Below are 12,081 nucleotides of genomic sequence, written 5' to 3'. Positions count from 1 at the left end.
GCCATTTCAAGGGCAGGTCGGAGCCTGTCCCGCAGCCCAAACTCACTTCATAGCCAAACTATTTGGACAGCGGCCCGCGCTCCAGCACAGGCTGATGGAACATGCCTGGGAGTATGGAAATTTATTTTTGCTCTGCCCTTTAGCATAAGCAAACTCGCAAGTCTGCAGCGCGGAGTAAGAAGGCGAGGGCAGGGACATGCATGCTTAAATTAAGTTCATTACCGGGCACTAAATGAGCCTTATGCAACCCAGTGGAGCTGATGCAGGCAGGTAACGCTTGCGTTTGCTTCCTAGAAGGATGCCCTCTCCGTATTGCCACTTCTTGCTGAGGGAAAGGAAGAAGTGTGACATCTATTAGGTGCCACCTTCTTCGCTCTCCTAAATTCTGGGTATCAAGCATAATGTACCTTTACCCTCCAGTGAACCTGCAGTCTTCCGACTGCAGGCCAGCCCTGCCAGTTCCTCCCTTCGCCCTCCACCGGGAGTGCACGCCATGTTGTGCTCTTTGCAGTTCCTGACAGAGCTCCTCCACTGGAGAAATCACCTGGAGGAGCAGAACATGCTTGGGTCTCCCAGGTCGATCTGCACTGGAGCAAACCAGCCTCAGATTTTCATAGGCTGCATGAGCTCCGCTCTTCCCCCTAGTTGGGCAAATTGCAGCTTTGCAAAGCAGAATTAAAATCCCTAATTAAGAAGCTAAGTTTCTAAAAATAGACTGAAGATGTCAATTGATTCTGGCATGTAAATCATTTTCACTAAGATCTTAAAAAAAATGAAGCCTTCAACCATTTTCCTGCTGCGCTAAAACTCAGAACTGCTTAGCACATTTAATTGTGAGACAATTCAGTCGATTTTTTCATTTGCTGCAAGAACGACCCCAAACTACATAAACAGCAAACAAAATCAACAGGCAGTTCACCTTGTTTAGTACATTTGCATTACAATAACTTATTTCACCTACTGAAGATAGAGAAATTAGTAACCTGAAGTGTTACTTATTACAAAGACATTAGGTCCAAAAAGTACATGGACTAAGAAGAATATTTTTGCCTAACACAGAACTTTTTACCTGATACATCCTTTTGTCTGCCCCAGTCCTCTGATTCTTTAACTCCTGGGGTTGTTACGACTGTGTACAGATCACTTCAGAAAGCAGAAGAGGGATTAAAGGATGAGTCATGGGAAGGAAAAAAAAGATATCAATGAGTCGGCTTGAAGGAGCTATCTGAAAGGAGTGTGTTTACTCCAATCAAAGCTGCACGTGGCAAAAATACCTTGTGTGAAGAGGGTAAATGGGGCATTTAAAATGAAAATATTAATTAAAAATGCTCATTGAGCAATCAATTGTTTCATAATGTGCACATGTATGCATGCAGTCACATCCAGGCACTTCCAGTTCTGAAAGCCAACGTCACTGAAATTAGGGATAGCTGAGTTGCTATAACATGCTATTGGTCTTCATTCCTCTGCTAGCAGGGGCATTGGTTGTTGTTTTTCAAGCTGCGCTGAGCATTTCTCTCAAAATAAGCAGTTGTGTGCTGCGTGAGAAGCTGAAGCCAATTATTAAAGATTACTCATTTCTATAAAGCTTTGTTAATACTTTTTTAACAATGTAAATTACTTGTAAAGCATTTAGGCCAATATTTTCAGAGGAGGTCAGCGATTTTGGAGATTTTGAGGTATCTACAGCTGGCCATTGGAAAGCTCTAAACTAAAATTAGAAGCCTACTTGAACATTCTGGCATGCATCCAGTGCTGTTCATGTGTTTTTCTGGCGGTGTTGTATTTGAATACCACCGCCGTCAGGCACTTTTCACACACATTTCAACAATGCAGTCAGTGCGCCACCTAAACGGGTCAGTGCATTCCTCCGGATGAAGACGTTAACTATTTTAAGAAGTCCTGTGCCAGTATGGTCCTGAGAATTTTCCTCTTTTGTGGGGAGCGTCCTAACTCCTTATCGGGCTTTTCTGAAATTAAGCAAACCCCGATGGTCTTCAGGTAGTTAGTACACACAGAAAACAAAACCCAAGGACAATCCATGATTTCTTTCAGTAGCTATTGACTGCTAATGGACACCTACCCTAAACAGTCCAAGGAAGGGCCCTGAGCTGAAGGAAGGAGCACATGAAGGTGAGCCGCAGCAACTGAGAGCTGAGTGCAGGAAGCTGGAGGAGAACATGCAGTGAGGTGACAACTGAACACCAAACCCCTTGCACTGATCGCTCAGCAGGGAGAACAGAGAGCAACAGAGACAACCTGGTAAGTGAGCAGCACTGAAAAGCCTCAGTGCAACACAGGGATTGTACCAGAGCAAGAAGAGAGTGAAAAGAGACATTACAGTTGAAGGTAGAGAACGCGGGCAGGCTAATGACTGACCCTGACTAAGCGAAGGCAGTAATGTCACGAAGAGCTGTGCAACACAACGAAGCAAACACCTCTCAGCTCCAGGAAGAACAGTTTTCTCATGTTGCTAGTAGCTTTAGGGGACAGAAAGCTTTGAAAAGAAAGATGTGTGAAGTGACGACATCACTGTACATCCTGACGCAAGCTGGCACAAAACCTAAAAGTAGCAACAGCAGCCGTTCAGCAAGATTACAGACAGTCAGCACTGAGCAAAAGGAAAGGTGACATTAACAGCAATTTGTGAGGAAGAGCAAAAGAGTGAGTTCAGTAACTGTTGAGGAATTTACTTTTTGAATATGCCAGGAAAAAGGGCTGACTAAGTTGCAGTATGTGAAAATGAAGAGGCGTATGGAAATAGCATTGAAAGAGAGGCTGGATTTCGATGAGGATAAGGGTACAGCAAAGTCTCTTCCTGTGATAAAAGACCTCTCAGAGAAGTACAGGGAATACAACAAATCTTGCTAAATTCTTTCCCTCAACTTTGAGTAGCCTTTCACCATCCTCCTGCCAAAAGCTCTGTGGGTTCTGTGGGTCCCACTGACTTGCGTTAGCCTGCTGTGGATAACCAGCAGGTACCTGCATTTCAAGGTGGAAGGAGACTTTCCAAGACCTCTCCCTGTCAGCCTCTCCTCCTCCCATCACCTGTTTAAAATGGCAGCTGCACCAGGTAATGCCATCCTCTGCCAAAGTGGCAGGATGAGAGCAGGCCGTGTCCCAAGGACCAAAATGGGACATCCTCCATGGCCACATGCAGCACTTGGGGCTGGGGCTGGGGTGCAGTCCCAACACCTGCATGCTCAGCACCTGCCTGAATGCAGCAGAGAAGGGCCTACAGGCAGCACGTACCACAATGAAGGACAAGAGCCACTTGGCAAAACATCGGCGACACATTTACCGATTCAGCCCTGCGATCAGCACTGCGCATCCCCCTGTGCATGCCAGTCCTCACTGGCCAGCCCAGGCTCCAAGCCCAGGCAAATCCTGCTCTTCCTGCTCATCCCAGCAGCCTTTCGCCACTGCACGAGCCTCAAAACAAGGTCCATGGGAATAGTCCTCCCATGCAGAGGGGAAGTGTCTACTTTTCCACCCAGTATCTCCCATCTCCCAAGCATGGGAGAAGACTGGGAGTGGAATTCCAAAGCTGAGAAGAACGAGTATTGCATCACCGCTGCTATAAACACAGAACTATTTCCTTTTTATGGCCCTTACAATACCAAGAGAACATGAAAACAGTGCCTAACCCAGTGAGACAGGGACAGGATCTGCTGGTGTTTGTCTGGATCTTCTCTTCAGGGAGAAAAAAGAGGCAAAGAAACAAAAGTTGTTTGAGCTCTCATTAGCCACACAGGCGAAGACTTGAAGGGAGCTGGTCTTGCAGAATAGCAGAGAGCTGACACCCGCAGTCACTAACCTAGCACAAAAGTGAGCGAGGTACCTGCAAAAACAGTTCCCTGAGCAGCAGAGAAAATGTTCCCACCCAGCCCCATAACCACAAGCCCAACCACAGCTCCTTCATGTTCGCACTAAGGGCAATAGTATTTTTTCACTGATTCCTACACCACAAGCCTTCCCTTTATGCCACACGGCGGCAGAGCACTGCACAGCTCCCACTCTGCCCTTCAGCCACACTTAATAGCTCTCTCCTCAAACCATCTGCCAATGCTGGGACCAATTAATAGGCAGGAGCATTGCACCTCTTCATCTATGAGACCTTCAGGCATTTCTCAAGTTAAATAAATCCTTTCTCCAGTGCAAATGACTGTGAAAAGCTTTGTCTGCCAGTGAAGCAGAATATAAGGTAGGTTTCAAGAAAACAAGACTTTGAACTGATGTGCGCGTGCCACTCTGTCCCCAGTTTGGGAATCTCAGACTTGCAAAGCTACCAGTTGGTAGCATCTCCAGTGCTTGCAGATCCATGCCACCAGATCCTTCTGGTACACCTCCAGCAAGAGGGTGAGGACCATACCTGTTTACCCACTGGTCAGCATGGACCTAGCAGTGGCCACGGGTCACAAGCTGCCAGCTGCAGGAGCAGCCACCCCGCGTGCTGAGCAGGTCCGCACAGTGGTGATGCTTGGGCAAACCTCCAGATGGCCTTTGCCACCTTACAGTTTTGGCTACCCCTTCACTTTGGTCCTTAACAAGGCTTCAAAAGGTAAAGTTAATCCGGGAAGAGTTAGTTCTGCAGGTGCTCCTTGATATTTCCCTCCTCACAGCCAGTCATGCTGACTGGCGCAGCTCCTCCTTTCTACCGCACGTGCAGCTGCCTTTTTCTCCATTAACTGCATTGCCATGCCAAGCAATGTTTCTCCAAGATGAGTGACAGGACTTGACTCTCAAAATACAGATACCAGAAGGACAACCGACAAGTTTGTTCTTAAATCCCAGGCTTACTGCCTCCAGCAGAGCAGCACAGAAAAAAGCCCCCTATTCTCCAGAAATTACTGGTGGGACTAACCAGCCTGAGTTCCCAGCCCGCGCAGCCCGCATCCCTTGTCTGAAAGCAGGGGCTGCCCTGGGCATGAGCGGACAGGGAGCGATGTGGAAACAGCTGCTGTGTGGATGCAGCTGCTTTGGAAGGGCACACAAAATCCCAGCCCGGATCAATGCCCCGGTCACCGACTCCGTAAACAAGGTTTTGAGACCTGCTCTGAGGCCTAAAACGGGACTGCTCCCGGACCTGAAATAGCTCTAAAGGAAAGAGCTGTGTGCTTCTCTAAGACAGCTCAGCTCTGCTCAAAGTGCCAAGCCAGCCTGCAGCAACTGCTGATCGCTGGTCCTGGACAAAGGTTTGTCTTAGGAAGGCAAAAAAGAAGAGGGCAGCCCATGTAATCCCAGGAAAAACACCCTTAATGAAAGTCTGCAGATTCCAGTGCAGTAGCCAAATCAACATGTTGTTTTGCCAAGGAAACATTGTGAAATCTGTGGTTTACTCTTTGATCCTAAGCCTTCCCTACGCATCTATTCATAAGCAGTATCATTAGACAGAAATGATCGTAAAAATAAGATTGGTCAGGTGGTGAGCTTCTGATAATAAACAGATTCTTTTCTCATTCCATGGACAGCTATTAGACTTTTCTAGTATACATCAATCCAGTACTGAATCTTGAAGGAACAATGAAATATGTAAAGTACTGCATAGAGTATGAGGTTTTCTTAGCTTTTTTTATTAACATTTTTATGTATGAGACAGTATTTTGTAATTTTAAAAGGAGAGGAGAAGTGAAACAAGGAACAGGTCATTACTGTAGACAGGAAGCAATAAAAAGGCAAATACATGTCTCATTTCTCTAGATACTTGTTATATTTATGTTATTTTTATATTTTTTTTCCTAAAATAAACCTATTAATATCCATCTTTTTTTTTTTTTCTCACACTGAAGCACACTGACAAGAGTATGAAATTTTGAAGCTCTTCTGTCTTTCCCTGGGACAGGTATCAAGGAAATGGAAAATGCATAATGAAAATTCTCCATTTTCTTTTTAATGGGAAAACTACATTTTTAAAAAATCAGTATCAATTGGCAGAAAAATAAAAGTAGCATTTCTAGGGTTAAAATTCTAAAATTAGAAGTGACAAACGTTTAAAAGTTACCTGCTTTCTCAAACCTCTGATGATTTGGTCTCCTCTTTCTCCAATGCCATACCTCCAAAATCCACGCGCAGCCAGGCACACCTCAGCTCCCTCCCTGAAGCTCGGTGACAACGCAGCCGGCAGGCCGGGCTCCACCTCCTGGCCCTGACAGCAGCCAGCACAAGTATCTGTCATGGTTTCCAAACCCAAAGCGTTGCAGCCTTCCTGAGCCGCTGGCCTGGCCTCGTGCAGCTGTCCCAATGCCCTACATTCCAGGCGGCTTCCCTGGCGTGTTGCACAGCCCCAGATAGCTCTCGTAGCGTCTCTCGAGGCCCAAGCTCCTGCCAGCCCTCAAGGCCTGCAGCCGCCACGCGACAGACTCGCAGGGTATGTCGGCCCTGCCAGCCAGCAGCCTGCGAGCTCCCGTAGGCACACCTTGCCCCACACCTCTCCTGGCACGGGGGGACTGCTGGTTTGTGCTGCACGGGGCCAGAAATCGGAGTGTTCTTCTCTGGCCGTGCTGCCTGGAATGTGCTGCACTCCCAGACAGAAATCTGCGGCTAGTGACCTGGATTAAACCCAGATCTGGATTAAACCGCGATCTGTATTAAACCCAGATCACTCTCACCGGCTCTAAAAACAACTAACAAATGTGCAGGCTGCTAAGTGTAGCACCTTCCAATCCAGCATGCAGGCAGTTCAATACTCAGATAATTTCCTTTCCTTGTCAGGACATACTACAACTTCTTCAGCACTTCTGCTTTTTGTGTTTTAGATCACCGTACTTTGTGCAGCATCTATATTTGCATAAGGATATTAACAATTCACCTACACTGTTTCTAACTTTAGATCATTCATAATTCCATTATGTAAAATGCAGTAACAATTTTTTGCTACTGGTAATAATTAGCTGGTTGTGCATTTCTATAGCATAATCTCTGATCAGGCTGCTATTTTTTCTGTCGGCTCAGTTACTGTGCCAGCAATCTGGCATCTCAATTCCCCCACAGCCTGCAGGTAGCTGGAAGCTGGGAAGGAAGGAGGGGGCTACAGAGCCCTCCTGTGCAGAACTAGTGCTGAATTGTCTTGAAAGCTGTCTGATAACACTGCCTGAAGACCAGTTTAACAGATGTTGAGATTTCTTGCAAAAGAGACAATTAAGACACCCTGATGAAAAATTGCAAAAAAATAAAATAATAATAATAAAAAAATTAACAGTATTTTAAAACTTGCTGAAATGAAACTGCAGCTGCTATAAGAGCGATGCGGAACTAGCTGAGCACTGTAATTGATATTTTTGAGCTAATGTTCAAGTTCATCAAGCCTTCACCATTTTTCTCACCATCAAGCTGAAAGTGTAAACCACAACTGTAAGCTAAACAAAATAGCTCTGGGGTTAAAAAGTAACTGGAAATGAGACAGATATATACACTGATTTTGTACAGGACAGCACATGTGGAGTTGCACTAAGTCAAATTGCACTTTGACCAACATTTATATATTTATCTATGGAAAATATGTAAATTTCTGCTTCTTTCAGCAGGTGGCTGCCAGGCAGCTGACTGATTCTGCCCTTCATTATGTCAGAAAATGAGACCCAAGAATTAATTACACAAATTTTGGTTTTCCAGTGAAAAACTCTCATGTTCCAACAGTAGTAATAGTTGGCAACACCATCCTTATTTTTTGGATAATGAGAGAAACTTGTAAGTGGCACCTCATCAGCCAGCAGCGGGAACCACCTTGGACAGGGGTCAAAAGAAATGAATTCTGTGAGCTGCTGTGAGCATCACACAAAATGTCAGCTCCCTTTTGTAAGGTGTCCTGCCCCCTTCCTCTGTTACTGTCTGTGGCAAAAAATCTCATTTGGCTTCATCACATTTAGATCTGGCTTCACTTGAACACTGTTTTTTTGCTTTGGGTCCATGAGGGTTTCCAGTCAGCTATCCTTTTAGCCCTGCAGAGAGGGGAACAAAGCCGCGTGAGGCTAGGCAGCACAGCGGCCAGCAGGGCAGGCTGCTCTTCGGTGCCCACAGAGCACACAGACCAGCACACTGGCTTTTCCTCTTAAGATCTTCCCAAATAGTAGGTCGAGAGCTTTTACAGCCTGAAGAAGAAATCTGTGTTATAAACTAGCAGAAATCCATTGTGAAGAATGTAAGGACCACACCGATTCTGGGGCCAGCATTTCTAAGCTTCGGGCAGTCCAAAAACCAAAGCAAAATTCAGTCACAGCTCTGGAGCTTTACTCCTTAGTGTGAGCTCCAGTCCAGTGTGAACTCATCGGTTAGGTATGTGCGCACAGAACTGGCTGAGATCGACAAGCTTTAATGAAAAATAAAGCCAGCACTGCTTCAGACTTCAATAAAATCTGAAACTGGGTTTATTTCCCATGCTCTGGGGTCACACTGTCAGCATTTCACCAGGCCACTTCACATATTCTGTGAATAGACTCAAGAACTGCAGTTTCAGCCCAACAGGTGTCCTTACCTCATTGACATCAAGCACAAGCTGTAACACAGCCCTCCGTGTAACTCATTGTCAGTGGCAGTTTCATGCATTTCCCAGCCCTTGCTATTCAGAACAGCTTTCCTTCATTTCATGTGGTACTGTTGTGATCATGTTTTTATCAAGCTGTGACACAAGTGCCTGAACTATAGCACTGTTTCTTCCTTCCAGGGCTGTTTCTTACCTGGGCACTCTGAACACCAGAGCCTGTCTGTAGCAGAAGATGGAGGTGCCCAAGGAGTAGGAGATCAAAATGTCACTGAGCACAACAGGCCTCTACTTCTTCTATAATGGGTACAGTCCCTTGTGACCACTTACAGAGAGCAAAGGTGTAATTTACTTAGAGGGAGAATTATTTGCGCATAAATGGCCATTAACTAATAATACAGAGAAGATGCTTTTAAATTCAAATGGGCGGCATAGCAGCCAGCATTAGACAAGTGACCCAAGCATCTTGTTACTTACATAAACTAAAGCAGGAGGGAGTTTGATGCTGATGACAAAGCCTCTTTGTGAGTAACGCTGGCAAAATCTTTTCAAGAGCAATTCAGGACTAAGTTAAGAGCAAATGGGATATTTTCCTCTCTTTTAGTGAGAAACTAACTTGAAGAATCACATTTCTTTCCCTGTTTGCATACAACAGGGAATGGAAATAGTTGCTGCTTTTCTGTTTCAAAGACTGAATATCTTGAGAGTGAAAATATGAAGGGCTTTCCTGTTCTCATTAAAAACCTGTAGTAGTGTAAGGTGTTGGGGAAAGAATATCCTTCTTCCATGGAGAAGGAAAAGACTATTGTGAATGGGGAAGTCTGGCAACAGCACTCATCAGCTCCCATAGCACATACCTATTGCATTTCTTATGAGTCTTACCTTCAGCCCCATTCCTAGTCTCCAGTCCTTCCAGTTTCATCTAGGTGCATCTCATCTTGGGCTGTAAGGTCTTAAAATACGGTGTTAAATGATGTCTCAGCTTTTTCTGCCTGCAGCTTTGGGAGTGACCATACTGCACCCCCAGACCGCAGTTCAGCTTCTTCAAACAGAATAAGCACTTTATTTAATAGTAGTCTTCCTCTACCACTCCCTCAAAAGCCTGTGAGAAGGGGATAAAAGATTTCTCAAGCTTTACTGGCCCATCTATACATGAGGGTTAAGGACCTCTATAGCCAATAACACACAGGGGAACAATATGATTAGGACAACAACCAGACTTTGCGTAGTAAGTCCAAATAAACTGGCTTTTACTGTTTGGCTCTACTGGGACCTCTCCTCCATGCAAGGTGATAGCACAGTTTGGTGTCACTTATCCTTAACACAATGCCTGTCCTCCACACTGTGCCTAGGAAAACAAAAAATGGAGGCAGTGGTTATTGCAGAAACATCCCAGTGACATAAAATACAAGGATGGTTTGCTAACTTGGAACAACTGCACATGCCCAGAGGCAGGGATATGAGAAGGCTCAAGGAGTGGGTTTTGAAATGGAAGGTGATGCTGGTGCAGAAGAGGGAGTACAACTGTGGTCAAAACAAAGATGCCAGCTTGCAGTTTATAGAAAATTAGGTCCACAAATTCTGGATGTATATTCAAAAAAAAAAAATCACATTTATTTCCTCATAGCTAAAATAAGGACATTATTTTAAGGTAGTGAACATTATCCCAATGTACTGGAAATACAAACAAAGAATCTAGCAACTTTCCAGGGTTGACAAGATTATCTCAGGCCTGGGCAATCTTACTTTGCACTGTGCTGGAAAATAGGCCCTGGTTAGATGAACACTGACGTGTGCAGTCCTCATCTCTGCTTCCACACACAGGAACCACCTCTGCATTAAGCAGTCAGTATTCCCAATGGCTCTGTGCTCCCCAGAAGGGTTCTGTGCATTGTAGGCTTTTTCTGCGGTATTTATCGGGCAGCACAGTGGAAATGATTACAATGCTGGGACTTCAGATAGGACTCTCCAGCTTCCCAAGACTCCTCTTCTGCCATTGTTTCCTGCTCATGTTGGAGGCTGGTACCTTTCAACGGGCAACCTCAGATGAAAGAATGCTCCCTCCCACAACAACTAGGAAGTACGCTAAGATCTGAAGATGCAGCTGCCAATATGTTGCCGGGTGGCATTGAGGCAGCTACATGCGGCCTTTTTTCTCTTGGTCCCTCTCAAGCTTGCTAAGTTCATCAAGTCTCTGTACAGGGACTGTGAGAAGCGAAACACATAGCAAGAACTGTCAGGAAGCTGCTTCTGTGTTTCTGCCTTTGCTTTAAGAGTGTCTCAGCTCCTTGCTGTTGGTTCATTTGTGGTTAGTGTCCCAGATGTGACTTCTTCTGTCTCTCTTTTTAATCATAGCCCCATGTCGATCCTTACGGAAATGCCCCTTCCCAGGGACTCCCTGAATCTTTCACTTTCCAAGATGGAAACCAGGATTCCTGGCCAGTCTAGGCAGATACACCTGGCACAGTCCAGCTTTACAGTACTGAAATGCCACAGTGATGAGACGCTGCTTTCAGCAGACAGCTGAATTCTGTCTGGTGTTGGCTGCAGGTCAACATTTAAGCAAAAAGCATGATCAATGGGCAACAGAGGATGCAAAGGTAAGAAGATCAGCGCAGGATGCAAAGTAGTCTCTGCGTATAGCTGGTGAAACGTACAAAACCCAGACACATACATACCAGCAGTAATCTGTGATGTTACATAGCTCTGTAAACTTACTATGTGAAAGAAGTCATGAATACATTATCTAGCCAGTAATTCCAACCAGTTTTCTCAAGCTGGTATAGAATCAACGCAGGTCAATTCAATATGTATAAACCAAAGACAATAGACAAACACCTCAAGAACAGACAAACCTTCGGCTCTTACCACATTAAGTGGTTCTTTTAGCTAGCAGGTAATTATTTAATGAAAACAGTAGGAGTGCAGCCAGAACAAGTTTCTAAAGGCCAAAAAGAAGCATGTTTTTGGAAGCTGCTACCAAGAAATAACAACCTGGATTTGCCCCAGGATTAAATAACATGTTGCTGCTGCAGACTTGTGTGATGGAACGGCTTGGGCAAGCAGCTCCTGGATGATGTGTTCTTTTCTACTTGCGAAAACACAACATTCACCTCAGTGCTGCCCTGGTTCTTGTCCAAATACTGAAACAAGCTCCTACGTTTGCAGATTAATCCTTGAGCAAGGGACTCTGTAAACACCAGGCAGCCCTATAAAAACAAACAGAAAAAGGAAGGAGGGGAGGTGCTTGGCAGAAAAAAACAACAACAACAGAATTTTAAGGGTTAAAAATAGATCACTTGGTTGGCAACACACAGGAGACAGTCTGCAGATAGTGATCAGTGCTAGTACTAGTCAACACTTGCTTAAAGAACTAAGATCCTTTCCACAGTGCAGTTAATGAGCAGCATGCTGACAATACCACAGCTATCGACCGACCTATTTACTGCAAGGTTTCCGTTCCCAGTACTCACAGTTAACACAATCTTACTGCAACTTTTGCAACTTTTAATGCTTTGCTTAAAGCTTCAGCAACTGGAATCAAGTGATCGCTACTGAATCTCAGCTTTCACTTAAACAGATAAAGAAAATATGAAGTTTCTCAC

This window comes from Cygnus atratus, chromosome 9 (assembly GCF_013377495.2).
Source record: "Cygnus atratus isolate AKBS03 ecotype Queensland, Australia chromosome 9, CAtr_DNAZoo_HiC_assembly, whole genome shotgun sequence".
Taxonomy (NCBI): Eukaryota; Metazoa; Chordata; class Aves; order Anseriformes; family Anatidae; genus Cygnus; species Cygnus atratus.
Note: the sequence above shows the minus strand (reverse complement) of the source record.